Source organism: Centruroides sculpturatus, unplaced genomic scaffold (assembly GCF_000671375.1).
Source record: "Centruroides sculpturatus isolate CEXI.00-Female unplaced genomic scaffold, Cexi_2.0 scaffold639, whole genome shotgun sequence".
Classification (NCBI taxonomy): Eukaryota; Metazoa; Arthropoda; class Arachnida; order Scorpiones; family Buthidae; genus Centruroides; species Centruroides sculpturatus.
The window spans coordinates 249,095-258,661 of record NW_019384778.1 but is presented as its reverse complement, the minus strand read 5'-3'; positions in this window follow the sequence as shown (position 1 = coordinate 258,661).

The following is a 9,567-nucleotide window of genomic DNA, read 5'->3' as shown; positions in this document are numbered from 1 at the left end:
TATAGGGGAGGGTGGGGATGAAAGGGACAAAATTCATATTTTTATTTTTACTGAAAAGTTTACTTCTAATCAGTTTTATTTTTAGTGCAAAAGATTCATTAGACCTTTACTTTATTCTGACCATATTGTGAATTCATCCTATTATATTGGTAGTTTGAACATGTTCATATTTTTAAAGACCTCTCCAGGTTTCCCTTTCATTCCCATGTCTGGGTTGTAAGGGACACCCTCGGGGATGAAAGGGACTACCCGAGTTTTAATGTAAAACTTGGAATTAGTTATCTCAATGTTTTCAAATTTTGTTGTAACTGAAAAGTGATAGGCTAGAGACTAAAATTTTTAAATATTAGTTTTAATAATATGAATTTTGTGGCATCACAATTCTTTTAAACAGTTAAAGATTATCAATATTTTTAAAACAAATAACAATAACTAAAGAATATCACAATCAGTAGGCTATCACATAATTAAACCATCTTTCTTTGGTCAATAGAATGTTTTTCGCAATTTATCCCAGCTGATGTGAGGTGAAATCAATGGGAAATGTAATGTTTGCTTGCTCTTGCCGTTCCTTTTGCTTGGGATGGATGGGGTAGTTTTAAAACTATATTTTCCATGGTGACATTACTGATATCATCCTCCTCAGGAAATATAAACTTGAATCATCTCAATATTTTTTTCATAAACTTGACTTTCAAGTCTTCATCACTCAGTTTCTTCAAAACTTTTCCCAAGAAGTAAACAACAGAAGTTTTTTTTTGCAAATCTGACTAAAATGAAATCATTGGGCTGAACATGTTTGACAGTGTTATCAATATCAGATCCCTCACTTGATGTTGCATCAGACGTTAAGAAAGAGTTGCTTTGAGATCCTTCATCTTCACTTTCAGTTTCTTCTGGAATATGTTGCAACAGCTGCTTTTTAGATTTTGTCCTCATTGATGATGCTTCCATTAAATACGATGTTAATTCTGCCTCCTGCTCTGTAGTAAAAACTTTCCTGTTACCCACATGTAGTGAATACACTACATTGTTTTTTTTATATTTTGAAACAAGTTTAGCCAAATGCGATTTTGCAATTCCATGGGCACTGGCTGTAGCCCTGATTGATGCTTCTTTTCAACAACTTCAATTATTGCCCCTTCAATCATTTCTGGTGTCACATGTTCTTTCTGTTTCTTTTTCTTATACTTTCAAGGCATTTTCTTTCTATTAAAAAAATTTAGCATTAGAACATGCCAAAAAATGTCAATATGGGGTTGAAAGGGACATGTCCCATTCATTCCCTATTTTACTGTCCCTTTCAACCCTAGGCCTCAAACAACAAAAACTACAAGTTAACTTTCTGACAGTGAAATATAATTTAAAACCAATTAAATAAACATATTCTAGAGGTTTCAAAGTAATTATCCCAATTTAAGTACATTATCCAATGACTATGTTTGAGATTTTACCCCTAAATGTAAGAAATGAAAAAAACTTACTTTTGCATGCGTTTTCTGCTCATCCGGGCATTCCAAACACTGGTGCTATGTATTGGATCCTACAAACGTGTGAAAACTATGGACTATTAGTGTCATCTATCCATGAAATAGCGAAGCTCCATAAGTAATTTAGCAGCAAGTTATAGAGGCTGTCCCTTTCATCCCCACTCTCCCCTATCATATCTTTGATCTGCTAGATTCTTAGTTTTCCTATTCAATATGTATCCATTTCTGCACTTAAAATCGTAGTTTAATATAATAGATTTTATAAACATTATACAAATTTGTGATATTGTATATGGCAAAAATGTGAATGAGGATCAACTTCTCTTTTCATTCTTTACATCTTCAGCTGGACTAATTTGCTGTCTGATGGTTGAGATGGTTTTGAATTCACGTTAGCTCAGGAATTCTCATAGATGAGTTGACCTGGATATGTTGAATGTTATCCTTCCAAACAGCTGTCTGTATTGTAGGGTTGGCTTTATCTGTGATGCATGACAACTACCATCCTGCAAGCATTAAGAGACTCACACATATGGTGAAAAGTAAAATTATTCTCTTTAAATGACCTGCTTACCTGGGTGACATGCTTTTTTGCTTTTGGTTTTTTCCACATTGTGGGGACTGGGTTTTTTCCATACCCATCATGGATTCATCCAGGCCCATAAATGGGAACAAGCTGTCCATGAAAAATTTATGGTGTTTTCACCCAGATATAGTCCCGGATCAATAAGCTGATGTCTTATTTGTCTTGGCCTTCCACTTTGGGTTTATTGTTTATATATAATAATTCGAAGTCCATTTCCATTTCAATTCAATAAGTTATTTATTGCCTCTCTTCAGGATGTTTGGTTGAGCTTGGACCAGAGTCGAGGCATTCCTGTGGAATGCCTCAGTTACACAGCATCTATTTTAATAATGGATGTGACAGTTTCAGTAGGCAACCAACACCCAACTCAGAACTGGTACAGACTGGGGAATCTGAATGTCTAATTAAAAGTTATTTACTGTTAAGAATTAATATTTTGTGATTGAAAAGTAATAATTCCATTTTTTTTAATACACTATAAAACTAGTGTTTAATAAGTCAGTAATAATTCCATTTTTATAAGCATTTATATTCGAGTTTTTGTGATTTTTTTTTAACTTGAAAGCTAATGTTGGTTAATGTTAGACAATGTAGGAAACTCCTGAAATATGAAGCATGTAAATTGAATGAATCATAAATTATCAATAGAACAATTTGCTTATTTAAAAGAAATATGCCTATTTATTTTGAAAATAAATATTTTGATAAAATACAGTAATATATAATAGTTTTATATTTCCGAGACCATGTCTTCCTTTATTTGTTTTTTTCTTCACTACTAGGTGCATAAATAGACACTAGGCATATTACATCATCTTTATTAATATTCCTTAGGCCGATACGCGTTTCGGGCTTGGCCCCTCATCTGTCGGCATTTCATCCGGAATTTTCTTTAGGTTTCGTTGTTACATATATATTTGTTTACGTTTAAAATTATGTATTTACAGTTAAAATCGTTAAAATATCATTGCAGTTTAAAATATATTTATGATTTAAATTACTATTACAGTGGAGGTTTCGTAAGGTTGTACAGTGAAGGTGAATGACAAATCATCTTTGATGCTTCGTCATTTACCTTCACTGTACAACCTTACGAAACCTTCACTCATGCAAAGAAGAGATGACGAACAAATCTCCGAACACTGTGGCTTGACTGTTCATAATGAACATAATTGTACTGTTGTCTCATAAAAATCAAAGCTCTTATACTGGTGTATCAAAATCAAATCGTCTAGTTTATATGTACCAAGAAATTTGGGAATAAGTCATTTTAAAGCTATTCAAAAATGCAATTGAACATGATTTTATCTATTCTATCCAGTAGCTTTGATGAAACGCTTCCAAACTCTGACAAAGTTAATGTTTATGAGTTTAAAAATTATCAACGTGTATAATAAATCTGCAGTAATTTAGTTTTGGATTAACTCATTCTAGAAAAACAAAATAGCCAGATCTAAAAAACACTGAATTGGCGAAATTCTTAGTTATTGTATTTGGCTCAGTAATATAACCAGTCACCAATCACTAGCTATACGGCCATCTTCAGTTTCTCTCACGTTGGGCGGATTTGAACCGTGTTTGGGCCACTCAATGTGAGTTATCTGTATGGAACAATGTCGATACTAATGAAAAAAAAATCAAAAATTCGAATAAGATGCAGTCGGGATCTGCCACAGTGGTAGAAGAATACAATGAAATTTACAGTGAAAATTTTCGAATTACGGAAACATTATTTTAACGAGATCGTAAATATCACAAGACAAAAAAATAGGGCGCTCATCGATGTGCTGTCCTCACGCCATGCAACGAAGTTGCGACCATCACGCGAGACGCGGGCTTGCAAAGGCAACACGCATGAAAAATGAAGACGCGAAGGACTTTATAAAGTGGAGGAAAAATAAAACTCCAACACAGTTTTTAAAAGATGTAGTCTATATAAATTCGAGCAAGGATTTCAAATAACATCGCCACCCGGCCGACTTGACCGGTAATTTTAAATCAAGGACGGTTGGTCGGCAAAAATATTCAAGCGTCGGTAAAACAGTTTAAAATAACATTTTAATTGAAAAATATAAAATTGTTTAATATTCAGTAAGTTTATTTATACAGTCAAACCTCGGGTTTCGAACTTAATTCGTTCCTAAAAGTTCTGAAACCGAAACAAATTTTCCCATAATACAAAATGCATAATTCCGTTTCCGACCCCCAAAAACAAAGCCTTTTTTCCCTACCTTTTTAACTATTTCATGCATAAATATGCCTATAAAGGATATTTTGAAACCGAAACTTACACTTTACAAAGAAGTGCTATAAATGGAAACTCAACTCTGCCAAAATGAAATATCAAATCAATCAAGACTGACAAGTACTTTATCCACACTCAATATTATGTTTCAATTGATTTGATTTCAATTTTAGTTTTAGTTTCAATCTCGATATAAAGGCCAGTTTTAATTAATTAATTGGCTACTTAGTGTTAAATATTAATATAATGTATAATAATAAATTTTTGTTATTTAACCCTGCATTGCTACTCGTGAGTCTACGTGACCCTGTGAACTTTGGAAACGCAGTTTTCGCACAATAATTCTTAGACAATCCTGCTCCTCCGCCATGTATTTTCAATATTGTGCTCGCACTTGCCCATGGTGGGTGTGCTCAGCCGTTCTGTGCATATTTTGTGCCATAACAGTAGTGACAGGGTCACGTTGACTTGAATAGCAATGATGTCGGTAAAGCTATTTTTTATTTTAAATCATTTTTTTTCTAGTGTAAAAAATATTAAGAGGTTTTTATACGCCATTATAGCATACGTTTTTTCTGTATTTTTGTTTGTTTTTTTTTTTCATTTGGGTTTGAATCGGAATATCACTGGCGACAATTGGTTTTTGTCCATTGAATGCATCACGATAGCAAGATAGTTCGTGATCAACACAATAAATCGGAGTTGATCACATTCTACAATGAGACAAAAGTCAGGGTTGACGCCTTGGACCATGTGTGCCGACTTCTCAGTTTGCTGGACATTCAAAACACCATTGTCAAACTTCTAGGCTTACAGAAAAGCGGTGCTGAACGTCCGACGTACACATTTTCGCGTTTAAAACTTCGGCCTCAACCCCTCTATTGGTTTAAAGCTGGAGGGGAGCTAACTTACCGCATCTATTCAAATATAACACAATATTTTGGATTTTTATGCTATTAAAATACGAAGGGATCGAAAAAAAGATATGGGANATATCCTATATATATATATATATATATTGTATTTCTCAAAAAGACACTGTGGCCAGGTTGGCCCTTTTACAAGCTTCTTAAAGCAAAAAAAAAAAAAACAAAAAACACAGGACGCGAGCTGAGAAAGAAACTTACATTCTACCTTAAGTCCAAAAATTAATTGAGAACAAATATCACTGTGGCTTAAAGTTTTTTCCTCTTTTTACATTCTTTTTGAAGATTTAATAACTTGATATGTTACGTAAATCGTTGCACAGGCTATTCCCATAGAAGATTAATTGAAAGATCGGTGCAGATCTTCCCACCTCTAGTTTAACAATTGGGAGACTATACTCACGAATTATACGAGTATCTCGTGTTGATCTGCGACATTCTCCTACACCAATTCCCAGGAAACTGTTTTCCTTTTTGCCCTTTATATATTTGAAACCCTCCAATAGAATCTGTTTCTTGTAAATTTCACTAATCTTCAGTGGCGTGCCGTGACATTTGACGATAGGGAAGCTGTGTTTCTGTAAGAAGCCGACATCCAGGGGCAATCAGTCAATTGCGCGTCAGTGATGGTCTAGGGTCCATTCGTATCGTTTATTCGATAAGCCAGTAAAAACCGTAGACTTCTCTAAATGCATTTTTAATATCACAATTACATTCCGAATTGCTAGCCACGATATAAGGGCTACAATTAAAAATAAAATAATAAAAACTTAGTTGGTGAAATAAAATATGTGGTGGATGTACTGGTGTGAAATGTTCAACGCGGACAGGTAAACACATATACGTTTTACCAATTAAACGAGTTTAATTTCGCGCTGAATTTGGAATATATATACAGAATAGGTTCGGATTCCCGCTGTTCTCCTTCAAACGGTTCCACAATCTTGAGTGACCAGGTATATCAATAGACCGGTAGTTAATTTATCGATAACTACCTCCCGACAATTTATTTGCACGCGTAAACCTTAACCCAACTTAAACTAAAAATAGATAAAGTAGAAGGGGAAATGAGAAGAATTAAAAGACAGAAGGATACCCAATTTTCCAGTTGGTTCTCCACCGTTCGTCGTCTCGGCTTCTCTTTCTCGTCTGTTCTCCTCTTAGAACGACTCGGGTCCGTTTTGGGGTTTTCTCTATAATCGTCGACCAGATTCTTCTACCGATTCGCTTCTTACAGTCTCCTCCTACAGCTCTCCTCGACTTTCCGTTCAAGAGCCTGCAGCCACTCGTCTGTCTCTCTCCGAGTCCGGCCTAAGAATGCTTCTAGAAACTCTTCCTTTTCCTCTCCAGCCTCGTTTTCTCCTTTTGTTCTAACGCTATCCCCTGATGGGTTAGGGGTAACGCGAGTTCTCGGAAGTCCGAGACAAAGGAACACGGAAATCGGAAAGAAGGAAAATTCTAGAATTTAAATTAAACTAAAACTATACAGAATAATAATAATAATAATAAAAACAGGCGTGTAGCCACACTGGTACATACAAAATATTCTTCAATTATATGAATGTACTTTTAAAGAAAATTATAGCTTTGCAAAGAAACGTACATAAAAATATAAAGTATTCTTTACTTTTTAAATCTTAAAACAATGGACTTAGTCAAATAGCTCCCTACGAGTGGCTAATGGATGGAATCGAAGACGGTTGCAGAGCGTGCATACACGCTGACTGCCAAATCCCCAGGGTGCCGATACCGGTCAATGTCAAATACTTCTTCTGTCGCATCACTAGTATATCTCAAAGGACGCGACAGGGCTGTTGTAGATTTTAAACGTTTCTCACCATAGCTGTAAAAATATGTTAAACTTAATAGTCATTTGTTTTCTAACTAATTCGTTTTAGGACCAGGTGTTGTCCACGGAAATTTCCAAAATTTACAACTTTTCGATCACTCGTTGAACTGGAAAAATTTCTGTCTTTATTACTTTAATAATAATTAAGAAATCAGTCTCCACTATACTCGGCTAGAGATGGTTCGGTTAAGCTTTTGTTTAAGTAAAATTTCGGCTCTTTCTTCAGGGTTTTGTTTATGTCCCCAATTCCCTAATCGCTTAATTATTTAACTACTACTTAAGTAGAAGTAAGTCGAAACCGGTTACTTTATNAAAATTTCGGCTCTTTCTTCAGGGTTTTGTTTATGTCCCCAATTCCCTAATCGCTTAATTATTTAACTACTACTTAAGTAGAAGTAAGTCGAAACCGGTTACTTTGTACTCGAATATTTGTAGTCTCGGGAAAAAAGTGGAAAGACAAATTTTTATGACAAACGGATATATAAATCGTAAATGTAAGGAAAATAAATTCTACAGCTTTTTCTGTACTTCGTGCATCTTTCTCATTCATTAAATTTAGTTGTAAATGATGCTACCAAAGTAACAGTTAATTTTTTAACATTATACAGAATTGTGCACGTTTTTTTCTACATTCCCTTAATTAAAGATGGGACATACGAAATCGTAATATCACTGGTTTAACATTGAAATCCGCGTGTAATATAAAATCAGAGAGCGGAATAAATATATCAAATATTTTAATGGATTTTTTAAAACTCCCGTCAACTATACAGAACTATCGCAAAAACATACCAGTGAATTCTTATCGGTTCGGTTAAGTTATAAATCTACTCGTTACTCACGTAATCGGTCAAATATCTAGCATGCGGGCGGCTAACAGCCCAGAACCGGTCCGGATAGAATTGGATGCGGTATACATGTAGCATCCACCCAAGGTCCTAGGCTTCCACCTTCTAAATCGGGTGAGGTTGGTGCTCTGTAAAGCGCGTGCGCGAATCTGTTTTTTTGGAATCAGACAATACAGAGATTCCAAAAATAGATTCCACTCCACCACTAATATTCGAATATACAATAGCAATCTTTTTTTTCACGTGCAGTATAGAAATTTGTAATAAGATAGATAATGCGGTTATAATAAAATATTGTGCGATTATTTTCATGTTAAAATTAATATGTATTTATTTTTTACAAAATACGAGGGAAGCGGCGCTTCCACCGCTTCTAATGACGGCACGCCACTGCTAAGAGTTGTTGGCTTTACCACTGGAGCAAACACCTGGTCATAATCCTCCCCATATTTTTGACTGAAGCCCTGTGCCACCAGACGTGCTTTGTATCTTGTTGGTTTACCTTGTGGATCACGTATAATTTTGTATATACAATTACTTCCAATAACATTTGCTTCTGGTGGTGGTTTGGCCAACGCCCATGTTCCATTTTTCTTGAGTGCACAAATTTCCGCATCCATTGCCTTTATCCATTCATTTGCATCTTTTCTGTCGACGGCTTCATCGTAGGTTTTCGGTTCAGAAACAACCTTACTTTGCATTGCCTCAATCAATCTGTCTGGGGGATGATCTTTGTTGTTTCTTGTAGAGCGAGGGAGTGGCAGATTGTCCTCAGATTGCTTGTTAAAGATGGCTCTTTCATTTAGGTTAACTTCCACTTCGCTTTTGCTGTAATCTTCACTGTGGTAATGTGGGAGGGATGAATTGTTGGTCGAGCCCATGTTGTCATGTGGATTTCCTTCTATGAAGACAACGTCACGACTTATCTTGATTTTCTTGGTTACAATATCCAGCAATCGATATGCCTTGCTGCCACTTTCATATCCCACAAATCTTGTTTCAATTGCCTTTACATCCAGTTTCTTTCTTATTCTAAAAAGAACTCTTGTGTAAGCAATACATCCAAAACGGCGGAAGTACTCAATATTTGGCTTCTTACCTTGCCATTTCTCATATGGTGTCATTGGGTCCTTTTTCGATGGTAATCTGTTCTGGATATGATTTGCTGTCATTAATGCCTCACCCCAATAGCATTTTCCTAATTCTACACCATGCAACATTGTTCTTACCATCTCACAAAGAGAGCGATTTTTCCGTTCTGCCTTGCCGTTCTATTGAGGGCAATCTGGTGCTGTGGTCTGAACTTTAATACTATGATCCTTGAAAAATGTACGCAGGTCTTCATTCATGTACTCAGTCCCTCTGTCCTATCGGAACTTTTTCACCTTGCATCCCATTTGTGTTTCAACATAGTTTACACATTCCTTTATTTTTACATTAGCCTCAGACTTGTGCTTCATTAGATAAACTTTGGTATAACCAGTATAATCATCTATAATCGTTATGTAATATCTATTTCCACCAGGGGTTCTCACTTGCATGGGTCCACACAAGTCACTGTGCAATAGCTCAAGCTTTGTACTACTTCTATTCATCGATTCTTTTGGAAATGGTTTCCGCGGC